Source organism: Sturnira hondurensis, unplaced genomic scaffold (assembly GCF_014824575.4).
Source record: "Sturnira hondurensis isolate 20B ecotype Veracruz unplaced genomic scaffold, ASM1482457v3 Scaffold0003693, whole genome shotgun sequence".
NCBI classification, from domain to species: domain Eukaryota; kingdom Metazoa; phylum Chordata; class Mammalia; order Chiroptera; family Phyllostomidae; genus Sturnira; species Sturnira hondurensis.
The window spans coordinates 4,416,313-4,435,875 of NW_028076324.1; the positions used below are offsets into that span (position 1 = coordinate 4,416,313).

General features: G+C 49.6%; 1 protein-coding gene across 2 annotated transcripts in view; it reads right to left on the minus strand.

Moving 5' to 3' along the window:
• The window catches only part of MSRA (methionine sulfoxide reductase A), a 336,906-nt gene that overhangs the window by 17,126 nt on the left and 300,217 nt on the right, over positions 1-19,563 (minus strand). The window lies entirely within an intron of this gene.

Genomic DNA, 19,563 nt, shown 5'->3' on the forward strand with positions numbered 1-19,563 from the left:
GTGTCTTCCCTCAGAGTTTGCCCCTGCACCCTGCCACTCTGCCCCACGCAAATGTTTACTCCAATGCTTTGATCACCACTGGGTAGTGGAGTCGGCTCCCAGGCAGTTGCAGATGTTGGGCCCTTATGGTGTCCAAGTTCCAGGGAAGGAACAGTGACAGCTGAGGAGACAGGGTAAAAAGAAAAAAATGTGGGGCGTGGAACACACGTTTTTATTCCCTCTCCCTCTTTAAGAATCTGGCATGAGGACCGCACCTCCTTCCTGCCAGGGATCAAACAGGAGCGACTTGGCAACAGTCTCAAGCCAGATGTCACCCTCATCTGGTTGCCTTGGCTGCTGAGTTGTGCGTTGTGAGCAGACCAAACACAGTGGGGGTGGGGCTCCTGCGTGGCTGCAGGCACCAAGCTGGGCAATAGCCCCCGCAACACCTGATCCTCTGGGGGTGGGGGGACGAGCCAGGTCAGGAGCAGGGTTGGCAGGGGCAAAGGAGCTCACTGAAAGGGCCTGCCTGCTTATTCCGTCCTCTCTCCCAGGAGTGTGCCCGAGATCCCAGTTCCCCTGGCATGGGGGCACAGCGGCATCTGAGTGTTTGACAAAGACAGGCTCCCAGTGCATTTGGGATCCAGGCCACAGTGAAACAGCCCCTGCTCCCCAGGGTCTTTGCATCCAACATGTACAAGGCCACACTCAGGGAAACAGATGGTGGGAGCAGAGCACGGTGCCACCTCTGCACCTGGAGCCCTGTGACCCCAGCCCACTGCAGCTGGGCCTTCACCGCCTTCATCCAGGCCACCCCCACAGCTGTCGGGAAGCACTCAGGGGCACAGCCACGCTCCTGGGCAAACGCCACCGAGGAGATACACAGTCTCAGGGCAGAAGACGCAGAGAGCTGTGCCTGGGAGCAGGCACATGCCTCACTCACAGTCTGGTGGCCACATACTGCAAGGTCTCAGACTGAGGAGAATGGCCTCGGGGACCAAGCATGTCCGCCGGATTCCCGGGCATCACCTGAAACCCAAAGCAGGCGCCTTTACGACAAAGCCGAGCGTTCCGATGTGCATTTTTGCAGGCACATTGATGTGTGTGACGGGAGGGCGGCGTGTGGCCCAACCTGCCAACAAGCCCATTTTGGTCGCCATCTGCCGTGGAGAGCCCGAGCACCTGTCGCAAACAGCTGCTGATGGCAGAGCGTAGGTGAGGGAGGGGGAGACAGCCTCGCCCCTGGGTGGCCCATTGCAGGGAGCACGGGGCCTGTCCCCGCAGGAATGCCAACTGTTCACTTCGAAGCCTGCCCCACCAAGGAGTGGGTGGGGTGAAATCCTGGCTGTTCTGGCCCTCCCTCAAGGGAAGTGGGAAGAACGGCACTGTCCTTGCCTCCCAGTACCAGGTACGAGAGGTGCTTGCCCTAGGAGCTGAGGAGAAACACACTCAGTAGTCCCAGTTGGGAAGAGAAAAACTCCAGGGCAACCCCTCTCTGCAGGCGGGAGCCCAGACCCTCCCACGGTGAGCCCCCCGCCTCGCTGTCTGTGGAGGAAGGACCGTAACACCCCACTCTCTTGGCCTCGCTAGGAACGAGACACCCCCTCTGTGTCAGTGGGTGAGGTCGAGGGTCAGCATGAACACCAGACGGTGACGTGACTCAGGGCTGGGTCCTCTGAGGCACTTTGTTTTAGGAAAACAAGTTTACTTCATTATGATAAAATAGAGACCTTGAGTAGTGTAATAACTTTTAATGGAAAAACTTTCTCCTGTGAGGTATGCACTTTCCTGCCCAGTGTGTTTTCAAGTAGCCGTCACGTATTAAATTCTCATCAGCTGTATTTTACCACCTTATTTTTTTTAAGTCCTGACGGGAATCCTAGGTGAGAGGTTCAGCTTTTGTCCCCACGCACCGCCTTGGTGGACAAAGGCTCACGGAGGTAATTCAACTTGCCAGGCACACCCGGCTGGTAAGGCAAAGCTGGGGCTCCAGCCCCTGAACTTGAGACCAGTCGGCCGTGTTCCTGCTGCCTCCCAATTGTGTCCCCCAAGCAATTTCAACTGCATGAGCACTTAATGAACAGCCACAATTGTGTAAAGCACACACACACTGGGCCTCAATGGGCCACCCGAGGCACACACTGTGGGCTCTTTTGGACAGCTTTTCTGCACAGAGCTGCCTGACAGCCTTTCCATGAGTGTCAAAGCCAACCCAAAGCTCCCCTTCCCCAGTGAGCACTTTCAGAGTCTCACCCAGAAGTCCTCATTGCCAGGCTCACTAAGCCCCCACCGGGGCTTCTATATCCCAGCGCCACCCAGTCGACCTTGGGGCTGAGCCAGCCCGGTATCCACAGAACTCTTCCCCTGGCTGCAGGTTCTGGGTAGGCAGGGACCATTATCCCCACTTCTAGCCGGTGTACCCCAAGTTTCCTGGATCTCATGAGCCATCATGCCTGCCTTCTTGCACAGCACAAGGGGACTTCTGTGTGTGTGTTGGCTGGGTCACTGCCATCCTGGGACGTCACTCAGCGAAGCACCTTGGTTCTGGAATCTTTACATCTGCTTTTCCACGTCAGCTGGCTGGTATTTCCTTCCTCTCAGGCTGGCCAACTTCCAGAAGCTTCACGGGTACCTTCAGAAGGCCTTCCTGAAACCAGCCCTGAGACATTTTAATCTGTGGCTTCTACTTGCAGAGGTTGGTGAACGAGAAGCTCAAGCTTCATACGTGCGTGTGACTGAAGCCAGTGCCACACGGGGGTGGAGTGTCCTGACCTTAGTGCAGGCACTTGGTGACTTAACTTTTGGCTGCTCAGAAGCTCTTTCCTCTTCTGGTTTTCAGGTAGTTAAAACCACTCTGTTACTTGGGACAGATGTGCTTTGGCCGTGGGTTCAGTGGCCAAGGACATGGTGGGCACAGTGTCCTCTCTTTGCTTCTTAGAAATAAACTCCTCTGAATAGGTCCCTCAGGCTCCTTCCCAATGCTTCAGTTCTTGGGGACATCTAGGGTAGGAGTTGCTGGAGCATGTGGTAATTCTGCCTTTACTTGTTTGAGAATCTGCCACACTGCTTTCCACGGTGCAGCAATGTTTTCCATTTTTTGGAAAATATCCATCCTAATGGGGATAAAGTCATATCTCACTGTGGCTTGGATTTGCATTTCCCTGGTGCCTAACAATATTGAGCATCTTTTCATGTGCTTATTGGCCATTGCATATCTTCTTTGGAGAAATGTCTAGACAAGTTCTTTGCCCGTTTTTTAATTGACTGTTTTATTGTTACTGAGTTGTAGAAGTTCTTTTTATATTCTGAATATAAATTCCTTATCAGACATATAATTTGCAAATATTCTCTTCCATTCTGTGGGTTGTCTTTTCACTCTCTCAATAGTGTTTTCTGATGCACAGGAGTTTTTAATTTTGATGAAGTCTAATTTATTTTTCTTTTGCTGCCGTGCTTTTCATGTTGTATCCACAGAACCATTGCCAAATCCAATGTAGATCTGCAAGAACCCTGCTGCGAACCCAGTGAAGATTTTCTTCTACATTTTCGTCTAAGAGTCTTATAGTTCTAGCATTTAAGTTTAGGCCTTTAATTCATTTTGAGTTAATTTTTTTATATGTGGTATAAAGTGAGGGTCCAACTTCATTCTGCTGCACTTACATTCAGCCATAAAGCTGTATATCCACTTCTCCCAGCACCACTTGTTGAAAGACTATCTTTTCTCCCATTGAGCAGTCTTGGCTAAAATTGTCAAAAATCAATTGACCATATATGTGAGGGTCCAGCCTTCCTCTTTAACACTACCCCTCTCTTTCTGCCTCGTGGCACAGCCTGTTCTCAGCAGGTCACTTCCCCAAAAGGCTGGCAGCTGCCCATCCCCTACATCCCCCAACCAAGATCCTTATGGCCTCTAGTCAGCAGCCCAAAAGGCAGGTTCACGGTTCAGAGTCAGCACAGGTCACCACAATTCTCTCTCCGCTCCCCTGCACCTGTCCCCACTCCTGTCTCCCCTCTTCCAGTCCCAGCACCAACCACGCGGGGGGAAGCCAGATGCTATTCTCAGCTCCAGCCCTCACTCAGTTATTACTCACAACTACTGCCCCCCACGCACAGAGACTGAAGAGGGCATAGGCCATGAAGCCCCCGTATCTTACTTTCTCTTTAAGTCTACTTCTCCCTCCCATCCGCTCCACCACTGCCTTAATCCAGTGTCTCGTTCATCGTTTTCTTATCTTTAGCCCATCTCCTGCCCCTAAGTCCACCTGGGTCCAGCCCAGTCTCCACAGGTCCTCCAGAGGGATTTTGTAAGATGCCCATCTGCCTCTGCCTCTATTGCTTAGTTCCTCAAAGATGCCCCATTTCCAGGAGCACAGTTCACCCTCCCTATTCCCCCAATACCTTCGATACACTGAAACTGTTTCTGGTCTTGAAATAATCGACTGTGATCCTCATTCTTTTGTGTGTTCCTTTCCCCTTGCCAGGAAAGCCCTCACTTCCTGTGGTCCACATTACTGTCCCAAAGCAGCTCACCCATCACCTCCTTTGTGACAAGTCTGGATGATTCCCCAGGACCACCTGAAGCAGAACAGGTTGTTCCTTCCTACCTGCTGCATTGTGCATCCTTTGCAACTCAACGATATAGGAATGCTACTGCCACCACCACGTTCACAGGTATTTCTTGCAGGCTTCCTGTGTCCCGGCACTTTGGGGGAGACCCACAGAACTTATCCTGGTAATATCATACTCATTCATTTCCTGGCCCATTTCTTCCCCTAGAAAGTGAGAGAGCTGAGCACAGGGCATGCCCTCAGTTCATCTCTGCAGCCCCAGCACAGTATCTGGCACCCAGCAGGGGGTAACATGCATTTGCTTAAATAAAGGAATGACTTCAAGCCCCTCCTTTAAGTTTTTCAGCCTCTGGAAAATTCCACAGCTTGGGCAGCTGCTCATGTCCTCTGTGCAAACAGGCAGCTTATCAGTCCAAAGGCTGGCAGCAGATCTGCTGGGCTGAACTCAGTCCCCGGGCTTTTTCCCAGAGCTGTCCCTCCGCTCAAGGGGGCCGCACCTGACGCTCTCGATAGGAGCTTCTGCCAGGGAGCCCGGAAAGGCTCCGCACAGCCCTGCCATTTCTCACGCTATTTTAAAAGTGAACTCAGAAGCAAGGGTGCTATTTTTTTTGCCCTTAAAAGCAAGATAACTCCTTTGACATAATAAGGTTAGAAAAGAAAGGAAAGCCTGGTACTGCTTTTCCTTTCAGCTGGAATGAAAAAAACACCAAACAAAAACTCCCCAATCTCCCGGTTCCAGCTGGCAGACCACTGGGCTCCCAGCTTCCGAGAAGAAGGGGAGCAGAGAGCTCAGCCCTCCGCAGCTGAGAACTTATTTTTGGCTGAACATCTGGTGGAGGAGTTGCTGGCACCAGGCAGCGTCTCTCCCACACAGCGTGCAGGGACCAACACGATCTGGGCAGGACGCCCCTGCCTAGGCCAGGCACCCTCCTCTTACACTGTCAGTGATGAGTCTGACTCTCTCAGGGCCAAGGCCACCCCAGAGGTCAAGGACCTGCTGAGGGACCCCTCAAGGAAGAAGGCCTGCTCAACCCCATCAGACAGGATGCTCCGGGGGGTCCTTCCTGCTGCCCTCAAAGGACGTTGTCCTTTGGAAAGGGGGGAAAGGCCTGTCCTGCTCCAAACCGGAAATGAAGACCTGCAAGTGGAACAACCCAGAGGCAGAACCTGGCCATTTCATCCCACAGAAAACTTCTCTACTCCGAGGTCTCTGGTGGTGGAGGGACTGCTTCAGGCCCAGTCACATCCAGGCTGTCTGTCTGACTATTTGCCAGGAATTTTATAAGAGGCAGCCCTGGATGGAGTGAAAAAAAACCCCCAAAACTTAGCTTCTTAGAGTCAGGAAGGCCAGGGGAGACCAGTTAAGAGGGGATGAAAGCTGCCGCCATAGACAGGCAACAGGACGGAGGATGCCAAAATGTTAACAGACTCCAAGGTGGGTTTTTAGGTCACATCACGAATTTGTTGATTTGTTCTGATTAAAGCCACAGAGTAATCGGCAATCTTCTCACTTTGTGCTGAATCCACGTAACCTTTTGTAATGTTGATATTATAACTCAAGTTCAAGGCTTTCCACATTGACACAAGAGAGAACAGAGGGCCTCTACCCACTGCTCTCCTTCACCAAGCTGTCATAACGGGCTCACTTCTTTACTTCTGCCTTTCTCTCTCTCTCTCTTTTTTTTTTTAGTAATTTAGAACAACAAGAATAAAAAGTCCTAAAGACCATGAGGGAACAGAGTGTTCTTCAAAGAAAGCGTTTTCTTTTATATTCAATCCAGATAACCAGCACTCCAAAAACATCTTCATGTTCAATGTGGAATATTTTTCCATGGAAATCTAAAGCAAGAAAACATGAAGTTGGTAAAAGGAAAAAAAGAACTTTAATTTGTGCAGAGCCTTCCAGGTCAAAGTCAGAGACCACGATCTATTGTGTGCCTGGTGCCGCCTTAGCTTCCATCACAGATGAGGAAAAAGATGCGGCCCTGCCCTCCAGGGACCTTGGGCCAGCACACTGAAGCNGCCCCCCCCCCCCCCCCCCCCCCCCCCCCGAGGAGCACAAACACTCTGGGCAGCCCCTCCAGACTCTCTGAAGGTCAACAGGCTTGTTCTCTGGCTGCTTTTATTTCAAAGGAGCTCACTCCAGGAAACATTGGTTAAATTCCCACAAAGTACAAGGGTCAAGGTCAGGGCCTTGGAGGAGTAGCTTCTAAATATGTGTCTATTTGCTTGTTTATGCCTCTGCTTTATTCCCCAAGCCTTAAAGATGGCTTGCAAAAAGAAAACGAGGCCACATTCTAGGGGAAGGGCCAGGGCACAAAGGCGGAAGGCTCACATGCAGGTCAGGGAGTCCGACACAGTTGCTCAAAGAGAACCGCAGACCTGACTCCACGATGAATAGGATGCCGTCTCCAAGCTGTCTGGGGATGCGGAGCGGTCCTCATACTACTCCCTGGAGGCTGGTGCACGGTAGACGCTCTCAACGCTCACTGTTGGACCCGCAAGAATTCAAGCTTCGGAGCATGAACATCATCAGTTGAAAAACTCGGGCTGGGAGGGTACGGGAAGGCTTCACCCAAGAGGTCTCATCTAAATTAGGCTACTTTGATGGGGAGATTGCCAAATGTCCCCAAGCCAAAAATCGCTGCTGCCACTAACAGCAGAATAAAAGTAGTCCTATAATGAAAAATGCCACCTAATTCCTCAAGCAATGGTGGCCCCCTACTAAACAAGGCAGGCTGAGAGCACAGGGGTTGAAACCTCACTTTGGGGGCCACGTCCATGACCTTCAAATTCCTTTGGCTCAGGCAATTCCATTCATTGGACAACCTTGAGGTTCTAAATGGAGGCATTGGTCTTGAAAGATTTCTAATGGCAGTTCCTTTGAGTAAAGAAACAATGTCATTCAATAGTCAAAAATATGTCATCCTTCTAGAAAGTTCTAATCCACAAATTACCTTCAACCCACATGTGAAGTCCTTGTACTCTGGGGAATCTGAAATGACTTGTAATCATTCCCAAAAGGTTTAACGGACAGGACACTTTCAGGGGATCACGAGGTGAGTTCTCAATGCATCATCTCTAAACACTAATCCCATTTTCACTAGAACTCTTATCTGGTTTTTCCTCCAACAGCATTTTCCTTTAATGATACAGCCTCTTATCACACTGAAGCCCCAAATATAGGAGCGTGAGAACTTACGCAAGGGCTAGTACATCTTCTTCCACTGAAATGCTGTCTCCTTTCACAGGCTTTGCTACTCAATGTGCAAAGAAAAGGGTGTGTGGAGAGGAGAGGACTTCAGAGGTAAAGAAGGGCAGCATTGGCTCCGTGCATTAATGCTTCTTCCTGGAGGTCTGGTACTGCTACCGTCAATAGCAACACCTTCTTGTTCCTGTAATTCAACTGGCTGCAGGCACCAGTTAGTGAATGGAAAAAACACCCCGAAGGAAAAGAAGGTTGGGGGGACTGGGCCAGCCTGAGAGATGAAAGGCTGTAGCTAAGGGCCCTTGTGGGAAGGGAGTGGGGAGTGAGCAGCATCAGACACAGGTTATTTCAACAAAAACTGTGCGATACAAAGTGTAGGTGAGACATGGCCCCCTTGAGCTGGACCTCACTTGCAGGGCCTAGTGAAGATGGACAGAAACGCGAATCTTTGTGAAATGTCAATTCAGGTTTCAGCTTTGACAGAGAAAGAGGCTGTGTGCTCAGGAGCACCACTTAATATTTTTGCTCAAGATATTTGCCCCTGAGAGTCACAGAGGACACATCTTCTACAACCACAAGGGCTTCAGCATTTTCCAGGGATGCAGGCGCAGAGAAGATGAAAAACACTCTCAGAAGTAGGCAAATCCATTTTTACCGGATCAGACTGGTTTTCAAACTGTCCTGGGCCGAAAGGTAATTTCTGCAGCCAGGGTGAACCGAGGGTCAGCAGACATGGGGACATTCTTGTCTCATGGACATGGACCACTGTGTGGTGATGGCCGGGGGGTGGGGGTGGGGGTGGGGTAAATCGTAACGGGAGAAAACACAATAAAAGTATTTCATCTTTTCTGGTGGCTGAGTCGATTTCCCTTGTATATGTGCACCACATCTTTATATAGTCCTCTGTTCAAGGTCATTTCGGCTGTTTCCATGTCTGGGCCACTGCGAATAATGCCACAGTGAACACAGGGGTACATATATCTTTATGACTACATGTTTTCAAATTTTTCGGGAAGACACCCAGAGGAGGGATTGACCTCGGTGGAGCTCCTCCACCCCCTCCTCTTTTCTACAAACACCCTGTGGGTCTGCCCTGACGAACACACTGTCTTCCAGATGCAGCGGCTAAGGTCATTCCTTCTTCCTCGGATGCATCCTTTCTCTCCTGCCCATCACAGTTCTTCGTACGTGTATGTGTGCGTGAGCACTTCCACGTCTGGCTGAAAATCCTACTCATCTTTGAAGTCACAGGGCCACCCTCTCACCCCCGGGAGGCAGTCCTGGTTTCTCCCTGTCAGAACTCCACACTCCCTTCTGTGAGCTCCTCGAACCCCCTGAGATCACCTGCTGTCACACTTATCACACCTACCACACTGTTCTAGGTGGCTGTGTGTGCTGGTTTCCTCCACCTGACTGCAAGCCAACTCGAAGGCAGAGACTGAGCGCTGATCATATTTATTGGTTCCTACTCCCTACACCACACTCCAGGGCCTAAGACGGTCTCATAAACGTGGTAGATGCTCAGCTCATGTGTTGACTGAATGGAATATATTATCACAGGTGATTACTTTATCATTGATAAGTATAGACAATATTGAAAAAAAATCTGGATCCAATGCACACAGACAACCTGCTATGATGTTATACAGAAATTAGACCAGCCAATTCACATTTGTACCTCCTGGTATAGGTACAAATGATTTGGTAATGAGCTGATGTCACTTGCTGGAGTAGACTGGGGAAAGAAAGAGTCCCTAGTTCACTTACTGAGGGCAGTGGAAGGTGCAAAATGTGACCAGGTTGCAATTAACTCCATCTTGTAGCTGCTGGGTGGCTTCAGGCAGGTTACACACCTCCTGAGCCTCACTTTCCTCCTCTGTAAAATGGACGTGAGAATTCTGCTAATCTCACAAGGCTATTCAGAGAATCAGTGAGATGATACACATGAAAGAAATTTAAGAAGTAAAAATACACTATTCAAATGAGAAAACTTACATGGATATTTATGTAAATCTTACTGTGATAAGCAAATTTTTGCAGTTAATTACTTTTTGCTGCTAATCTAGGTTTTTTGGACTGTGTAAGGGAAGAATGGGGATGGGAAGGGTGGGGAGCTCTGTCATGTGCTGGCAAAGGGTCTGATACTTTGGGACAGTTTCCCTGAAAATTAAAACCATTATCTGTGAGGACCATAGGGTTGCAGCTGCCCAAAACGCAGACACATACTGCCTCGGCGTTAACTTCAGTTTCTCTATGACAAAAAGATTGAACAGCCTTTGGTTTTGCAAAGGTCAATGAGCAAAAACTTCATAACAAGATGAAGAGACTGGTAAAATATTTAAATGTGATTATAAATGTACAAGATGCAGATGCCATGTAGTAAACAGTCTGTATCCTAAGCCTAGCACCCCGACGCTAGCGCTGGACGTGCCGTCTCAGGTCCTTCCCATGTGCTGTGCACTTTGCCACCGACCGCAGAAAGCCTGCACGACACAAGGCCTGTGGGCTGGCCACGTGGCCACGCATACATTACACTGTCTTCAGACCACGTAACCGCCCCCGTGGTGTCTCCATGTGAAAACAGGAAACCTGCACAGTGGCCGTGCAGAAAGGCGCACATGATGCCCAGGGACCAGACAGAACTGTCTGCATTCAATGCCTGCACACGCCTGCCCATTGCCACGACACTGTCCGTGCACGCTGCCCACGTGCTGACCCCACAATCCGAGTCATGCTGCCCACGCGCAGGCCATAAACTATATAGGACAACACCATGCTAGTTGTAAATACTCTGGAGTGTTTACAATTTCCATGCTGCCACCAAATGCACAGTTATTTCCACATACATTCTGTGCTTCCATAACTACTAATTCTACGTGTGACTGCCACATTAGGCATCTGTGATACCTAGGTGCCGGTCCCTCACCGTGTTCACAATAGCACCCAGGAGCGCGTCGTGTCACATGGTGACCATGTGCCAGGTGCAGAATTATTGTGCCAATGCCCTACAAGATGGCATCTTTTTGCCTAGAACACAAGGCCCATTTTCACTAAAAGCTGAGAAATAACTCTCAGCTATACAGCAGGATTGCTGTAATTACTTTGGATTCAAGTCTGAAAACCCCATTATGGCTAGTTAAGTGGAAAAATAAACAGAAAAATGTATCCAACAAAGGTTAAAGAAACAAACATCAAGCTGGTGTCGTATCCACTTTAAAAGCAGAAGAGTGAGGAGAGGCTTAGGAACCTCCAGGACATCTTTAAACATTCCAACATCTGGATTATAGGGGTACCAGAAGGGGGAAAGAAACAGCCACGAGTGGAAAACATATTTGAACAAATAATAAAGGAGAACTTCCCCAGTCTGGCAAAAAAAATAGACTTCCAGGAAATCCAGGAAGCTCAGAGAGTCCCAAAGAAGGTGGACCCAAGGAGGAACACACCAAGGCACTTCATCATTACATTAGCCAAGATTAAAATGAAGGAGAGAACCCTAGAAGCAGCAAGAGATAAGGGGACAGTCACCTACAAAGGAGTTCCCATCAGACTGTCAGCAGATTTCTTAAAAGAGACCTTACAGGCAAGAAGGAGCTGAAAAGAAGTATTCCAAGTCATGAAATCCAAAGACCTACATCCAAGACTGCTCTATCCAGCAAAGCTTTCATTTAGAATGGAAGGACAGATAAAGTGCTTCTCAGATAAGGTCAAATTCAAGGAGTTCATCATCACCAAGCCCTTATTATATGAAATGTTAAAGGGACTTATCTAAGGAAAAGAAGATAAAAAATATGAACAGTGAAAGGACAGCAAACTCACAGTTATTAACAACCACACCTAAAACAAAAGCAAACCAAGAGGGCAGCTAGATCAGGGGCGGGACCATAGAAATGAAGATCACATGGAGGGTTGGCCAACAGGGGAGTGGGAGGAGGAGAAGGTACAAAGAATAAGTAGAATAGATGGTAGGTAGAAAATAGATAGGGGGAGGGCAAGAATAGTAGGGGAAATATAGAATCTAAAGAACTTGAGACACGTGGTTATAAACTAAAGAGGGGGAATGGTGGGGGAGGCGGTGTGCAGGGTGGAGGGGAATAAAGGGGGGAATAGAACAACTGTAATGGTATAATCAATAAAATATATTTTTTAAAAAGGGGGAACTAAAATAAAAGCAGAAGAGGCCTTGTCTCCTCTTCACACACTGGGGGTGGGGTGGGGCGGGGCCAGCTCTGCTCTGCATCTTCCCGTACCCTCCTATAGCCACAGGTAGCTGAGGTGGTTCTGTTCTCACTGTATAACTCCGAGCATAGGGACTACAGGACGGTTCTCTAGTGTAGGGATGTTCCTTCGAGGTTAGTTAATTCAACCCTCCTAATATCAGAGATGAAAAAGCTGGAGGCCCAGGGGTAAAGTGATGGCTATGGGCCACACTGCTGATTAAAGGATGCAGTGTGTTCACAGTGACACACTTAGCCACCAGATTAATTTTTAATTACAGAATATACTTGGCTACGGAGCACATTTACTGATAACAAAAAGAGCATCGCGACCAGATCCAGAGAGAGAGGTGGAAGCAGAGACGAGGGTGGAATGTGGAGCTCAGGACCCAGAGGAGGCTGGAGGTGGGGACCAGCAGGGAGGGACACTGAACCGTGCTGGCTCTGACACTGACCAGGCATTTGGTCTCAGAAATGCCACCTTCCCACTGTGGCTGACAACTCCTGAATGTAAATATGAGGAGTCGGCCTCCACACTCTCTTCTAACATTCATAATTCAAATGTAGGCAGTATAAGCATCACTCAATGTACGAGGAAGCCCTGACACTCAGGCTGCTGAAATTTAAGAGAGAAGGAAATGGACATCCAGCCAGCCAGCAATGGCCCACCTGGACGGTGCATCCTCATTCCCCCTCCCTCCCTGTGAGCGTCTCAGGTTAACTGTCGTAATCACAGAAGAATAAACCTTCACTGTCCCCTTCCCTTCACAGAGGTGAACCTTCTTCTGTGAAGCCAGCGGGGGAGGCTGTGACTCATCAAAGCTGCTGGCTTTGTTTTCTGAGCACTCCATGTTCATGCAGGGGGTGCTTTTGAACCTAAAAGTCCAAAAACTAAACCTAAAATGCCAACTTTTAGAAATGTAGAGAAATGTTTCAGACACTACGGCAAAACTAGGCCAGTGACCCAAGTCCCTAGTAAGTGGAGTGCAGTATTTTAAGGAAGATGCTGCCATCTGCCCACCCACTAATCCCTCACTTCCTTCTACATGGGCCACAGGAAGCCACGCACAAACGAGCCCACAAATTACTCTTCTTGGACTCAAGGGCAGACGTGTTGGCTGCGGTTGTGTAGAAGAAGAACCCGGTTCGCCAACGGTCAGATGGCCCAATGTGTGACCCTGGAAACACATCCACCTCTTGGGCCTCAGCATCCTCATCTGTATCACGTCACTGCTGGCTTTACGTGACCTCCATCAAACCCTCTTGGGCTCACTCATTGGATTTAATATTAGTGAAATGCCCACAGGATTATCAATGAGTAATGGAAATTATCTGAATAGAGTTTAATTAAAGATGTGAATTTGGTTTAATCACCCAGAATGCTTCAGATATAGTTGTGAGGCAGTGCACAAGACACCTCGTACGCAGTCTAGTGCCCTCGGAGCGGAACCATAGAAATGAAGGGCCGATCTAAATGGTCGAGTCCTTTTCAGATGGAGAAACTGGAACTGAAGCTGCCGAGAGGAGAAGCAGGCCCAGTGCTGGGGCAGGGCTGAGACCCAGCTCTCCGGCTGTCACGACAGCCTCTTTCTAACTGGGTAAGGCTGGGCTGTGTTACGACTCAAGGGTTTATGGGGGAAATAAAAGTCAAGGTAAAATTGGCTTCATATTTTTATAAAAGCGTTCCTCCTACAGAGTCAGAATATGGATCTATAAGTTCGAGAAATACTTCCCCTGCGTTTGCTTTTTGAAACCCCCCGGAACATGCGCTACATTTGAGAATGGGCAGAATTCACCGTTAAAATCTCAGAGCACAAGACATCGTGCGATTTTTAAAATGTAATTTTATGTCCTTCATTTCTGCACCTTCAAAATGGAGCCAATGCATGTCCCACACCTCTCAGGATGCCCAAGTAAAGGTAATATGTACAAAAACAGTATGATGACATAATTCACTGAATAAACATTGGGTGTCATTCTCATTGCTGTAATAACTGCTTTGACTTGGTAAATATCTATGAAGTTTCCCAAATCATGTGACCACAGTGAGACATGTAATAACGTGTTTTAACTAGAAGTTTTCGCTTTGCTTTCTTTTATGCCCTCTGTGCCCCCAGCTCAGAGCTGACAGCTAACCAGACTGGTCCTGCGGGTCACCTGCCCTTGGTGGGCCCCTTAACCAGGCCCTGGCGAGGAGCCCCTGTTTTGCACAAGGAAACAAAAGGTTGCCAACCCAAAAGGAGCCCGCCACTCAACCTGGACATGCCCACTCCACGGGGACACCTCTGTCCCCTCAGCAAGACCCTGCGCTGGGCCGACGCTGAGCCGACACTGGGCGCAGGGGCGCAGGGCTGTCTTCAGTGGGGCTGACAGCGGGAAAGTCCGCGAGTGCCCAGCTGGGAGCCACAGGACAACACAAGGAGAGATTCGATCTCACCAGGGGACACAGCAGAGGTGGCAGCTGAGCTGGCTCTGCAGCAGGAAGGGCAATGGCAGCGAAGTGACAGGGGGCAGTTTGCTACCCCACAATATGCCTTTTGGGCGCATATTGATTATTTTAAGCTGGGAAAACCCGGACCTTCCCTATAACTGCCGAAAAGCCTTTACACAGAGGACCTGCCCGGGGAAGGGAGCCGTCACCGCCGAGAACCGGAGTTTAACGTGAACCAGGTTCGAATGACAGGAGGGACCCCGCAAGGCCATCCTAGTCGGAGACCTCTCTGTGTCTCCTTGTTAAAGACGGCCCGGCAAACACCTTGTAAAGGCAAATACTTGCTTTTCCATTTCTGTGTGAATCGCCCTCCTGCCCTTTGAAACCCTTCCCCACCTTCCCCTTACCTCAAAATAACCTATAAGCTTCACCTACCGATTGGCCCTTCAGCTCCATATTCTGATGAAACCCCCCGAATGTACTCTGTAACTAAATCTGGTTCTTTTCTCCTGTTAATCTACCTCATGTTAATGTTATTATTAAATTGGCTGGAAGAACTAAGAGGAAAAGAAGCAAAAATTTTCCTCCCCTACACGGAGTAGGCACAGGTGAGTCAGAACACCAGACTCACCTGGCTTCAGCTTAGGTTTGCACACAGGGGCCTACACTGTGAGTGACCTTGAATTTCAGGCAGGTATCTGGTTGTGGGCAATGGACATGACTGAAGTCTTCTGAAAAAAGAGTAAAAGCACCAGGAGGTAGAGGAAGGTCAACGGGCAGCTGAGCCGGAGGACCCTGGAGGACAGAGGCGGGCAGACCGGGGGTTGGGGGTGGGGTCTGCTGCGACCTTCCCAGGTGAGGCAGGAAGAGAGGGAAGACAAGTTCAGAAGAAATCCCTCAGGAGCCCTTGTAACCACCTCCCACCCCATTTATTTTGAAAGAATAACTGGATTACTGAAGTAGTAACGAGAAAGTTGCAATTGGATGGGAAAACAAACAATGATACATTGATTTCACTGTTTTTGAAAGCATAATAACTCTTTAAAAAAAACACTGCAGAGGGAACCAAATCCTTTTCTTTTTAGCCCCTCACATTATCATTGTACTGTCCTCTCTCCTCTTACCACGCCTCGAAAATAACCTAAAATACTTCTGCTACAAGTATATCACTCCGCAGTTTAAAAAACTCCCTACTGGTTCTGAAGCCTGGCCACACTGGGAAACTTAACAAAAATACAAAGGCCAGGGTCCTTTTCCTCAGGGAAACAAGGATGGACTGTGTGGGGTAGGGCCCTGGGGCTTGTCGTTTTTAAAGCATACAGGGAATTTGAAAACACTGCCTGCGTTCTGAACCAGCGCTCCAGTTCAGCGGTTCTCAAATGGAGCTGAGCTGGGGACATTTGGTAACGTCTGGGGACACTTCATGGCCAGAGTGGTGGTGTGGGGGTGGGGACTGACCTTCTGGCATGGAACACATAGTAGCCAGAACAGCTGCTAAACAGCCTGTAGCACACAGGGCAGTGCCCGCCTCCCTGACCAAGAAGGGCCCAAAGTGTCAGCCGCTGCACAGAGACCCTGCCTCTGACACAGGAGATCCAGGGTTGTGCCGCATGTGCCATTCGGAGCTTGATGAATGGAAAATGGGAGGATTTGGACCCTGAGCTAATTCTTCCTCCTCTCCTATCTCCAGAAAGCCACCTGTCCTCTCCGGGTTTCCACCGCACACTACTCCCTTCTGTCACTCCGTGCTCTCTCTTGGTCTCTTTTGCAAGCTCTTCTTCTCCTCTCTCCTCAGGGGCTGATGCTCTGTCCTTCGCCTGATTTTAGAGAACACCTCCCCTGGATGGGGGATACACATCATGGTGCACCCCCCTGTTTGAAAGAACCATCTCAGCCTTCTTTAAATGCTAATGCACCCGACCCTTTGTATCTCCTCCACTTGCACCCCCAGCTTCAGACTTTCATTCTATAAAAAATACTGTGAGTAGAGCCATTTCAACACGGGGCTGGAGCAGCTGCGACTGTCTTGCACAAACTTTTTGGCAGGGCTGGAATGCCAACATTCCAAGACGTGAGCAAGGATGAAATTTTCCTGTCCAAGGGACTATTACAAGTGAACTTTCACTCTGGTTCACTCTGCCTCACCACTGAAGTACGAATCCAGCTTTGTAAAACCAGTGAACTTTTCTTAAAAACAATTTACCAAGTCTTTCTTTTTTCCCCACTAAAATCCAATTCTGTCTCCTTTGATCAGGACACAGTTTGGATTTCTACCTAAATCTGTGCAACCTGAATTGCAGTTCTTTGATCCCGAGTAAACGATTTGCCCCTTGAATGCACCCTTGTTTTTTAAGACTGACATTTCCTCTGTCTCCCAGAAACCTCCTCTGGGACTGTGCACTGAAGGCATCAGGTGCTCTCTCCCATGCCACACTCAGTCCCTTTCCCGACAGCCAGCCCCGCCAGCCCAAGGGAGAATAATCTCTGAATCACCACTGGGTCTCACTCCCCGGCCTCTGCCCGCACCAGTCACAGAGGTCCAGCCCACCCCGCCCCACCTCCCACCCTCCCCTCTGCCATACCCAGGACATACCCCCCACCCCCAATGCACCACCCACCATTCTGACAGATCCTCTCCTGGATCAAACTCTACTTTGGCTCCTCTGAACTCTTCCTTCTCAACTGGGCCCTGACTCTCGGCCTTCCATGCTTGTCTCTGCATCGTCTCGTTTTAGCAAGAATTCTGCTCAGTCGGGCCAAGCAGAGCCCTGTCCCCACCCCGGTATCTGATCACCCTCGACAACTGACTGGTTCCTCATCGCCCACCATCACCAGCTGATGTCTGATCATCCCGGCCTGCCTTTAGCGAGAATCCTGTTAGGGTGGTTTACCGGTATTTCCTCTTAGTAATTCTCCATCCACAGCCCACCCCCATCCTACTCCTTGACTGTAAATCCCACTTTCTCGTTATGAGTTGGGCACTGAGCCCCATTTCTCCTCCTGCAAAACCCCGCTGTCGTAGTCCCCCCAGAATACAGTCTTCCTTACACATTAACAGGGGTCATGAATGGTTTTATGTTTTTCTTTAACAAGTGTGAGCTTTCTACCTAGCCAGCAGTTCTCCATCCCGGCAGCATCCAGGAAACAATGGTAAGTGTCTAAAAAACCCTAAAAACCAAACCAAACCCTTCTTAGGCCTGGGTCCCCCCTCAGGAGGCCAGCTAAACACCAAGAGGCAGTAGAGGAGGAGTGACCCCACTGAGCAGCCAGACTCGAGGACCTGGGCCCTGGCGTCTATCCCTGCACCACCTAAAGCAAGCGAGCAGTTCTGTCACTGTCCCCAGAGGCTTCCCAGTGACTGTCAGCAGGGCGGTTATCACGCAGCGCTGCCGTGATGTGGGGCAGCCGCTCTGGTCTTCATGCTGTGGGTCCCCAGTACTGGCAGGGAGCCTGGCAGGATGTGGGAACCGCTCTGAGGGAGTCAGAGCCTGAAGGCTGGGGCAGAGGGAGAGTGTCCCGTGGGGCACTCAGGCGGGGGCCATGCCTCCTCCCCCTTCTCTACTCTCGGCAGGAAGCACAGGCCTTGTCACGCCGTTCTCCAGGGTTACGCGGCCCCAGCTGTCAGGGGTTTCTCATTTAAGGAACAAGCTCCGGGCTCATAGCTGCCCTAAAACTGGCAGGTAAATGTCACAGTTAGCATTTTAACGTGTGGTTTCATGGAGCAAGGGGGGGTCTTAAGAGTCCTTAATTTGGGGGTGAATCTCAGCAGAGTGAAGGCAGTCCATCCCCCATCCTCTGAGCCCCTGAGAAGGGAGTGGGTGTGAGCGGCTGAGGAAGGTTCCCGCAGCTCTTCCCATCGCTAAGGCCCTGCAGTGTTCTGACCAATGAAATCCTCTGCCCTTTGCTGTATGCAAATGAAGCAGAAGTCACCAAAATGAGGGTGCCAAAGAGCAGGAAGGAAATTCACAAAGGCAACAAGACTCAGAAATAGCCTACAATTTTATAACCCATTGCCAGGCTTTGTCTGAAAGAAGGGGGATGTCACTTGGGCTGGCCAGAAGAGTAATTCCAGTCGTGCTCCCCAGAATAATGTACTTCATATTCCTTCTGATTCCAAGGTGTCTAATATGGTTTCCAAAACATTTTTATAAATCTCAAACTCACTGTCAATCCTAAACTACCTGGAAAAAAATAACTGACAGGCAGCTAAATTAAGGAGCTGTAGCTTCACTGAAGTGTTTCATGGACCTTTTAAGCCATAAGAACCAAACTGAAATTGCTCCAGCCGAGCCCAGAAGCTGCTTGGGTTCCAATGAACCACACAAAGCTCTTTCACACACACACACACACACTCGCACACACATGCACTTTAAAGCGGAATCAAATTTCCTAAGAGGGTAGATCTTAAGTGTTTTCACTACACACACACACACACACACATGCACGCACACACACAGAGGAAATGATCTGAAGGGATAAATATATTAACTAGGTTAAAGATGGTGATCATTTCATACTGCACATGTCTATCAAATCACCAAACTGTGCCCTTTCAATATGTACCATCTTAATCATCAAATACACCTCGATGTAAAAAACTGAGCCTACACGAGATGAACTTAGCCTTTTTTCACTGTGGGACTCCAACTGAGCCCCGCCCCCGCACCACACTCACTCACAAGGGCGACCCTGTAGCAGCGCCCCACCCCCGCAGTCCCCTTCCTTTCCCGGTGGCAGCAGTCGGCTGGCACGGTTCCCCAGGCAGTCCTGACTCTGCTGGCCTGGCACATCACCAGGCTCTACCTCAAAGGTCAAATGGCTGAACCAGGTTTTCTCTCCGGGACACGTCCATGTCTCTCAGAAAGCTTCACACTCCTGCCCTCTTCAAAAATTTGAATGTCTGGGAATTCTGTTCTCCCATCCAGAGCCCCGGGAAAAGATGGAAGTTTCATGACAGACAGACACACTTAGGGAGCCAAATGCACACAAGGAAGAAGAAGGGGTGGGGGTGGGATCCCAGGCAGGCCAGGCTGGGGAAACCACCAGGGAGCCTAGTGATTCTAGTCTGCACCAACAGGGGGCAGAGCTGACCTCTCCCAAGGATGTCACTGTACTTCCACACCTGGGAGGGGGCACCACTTAGGGAGAAGGGTAGGGGAATGC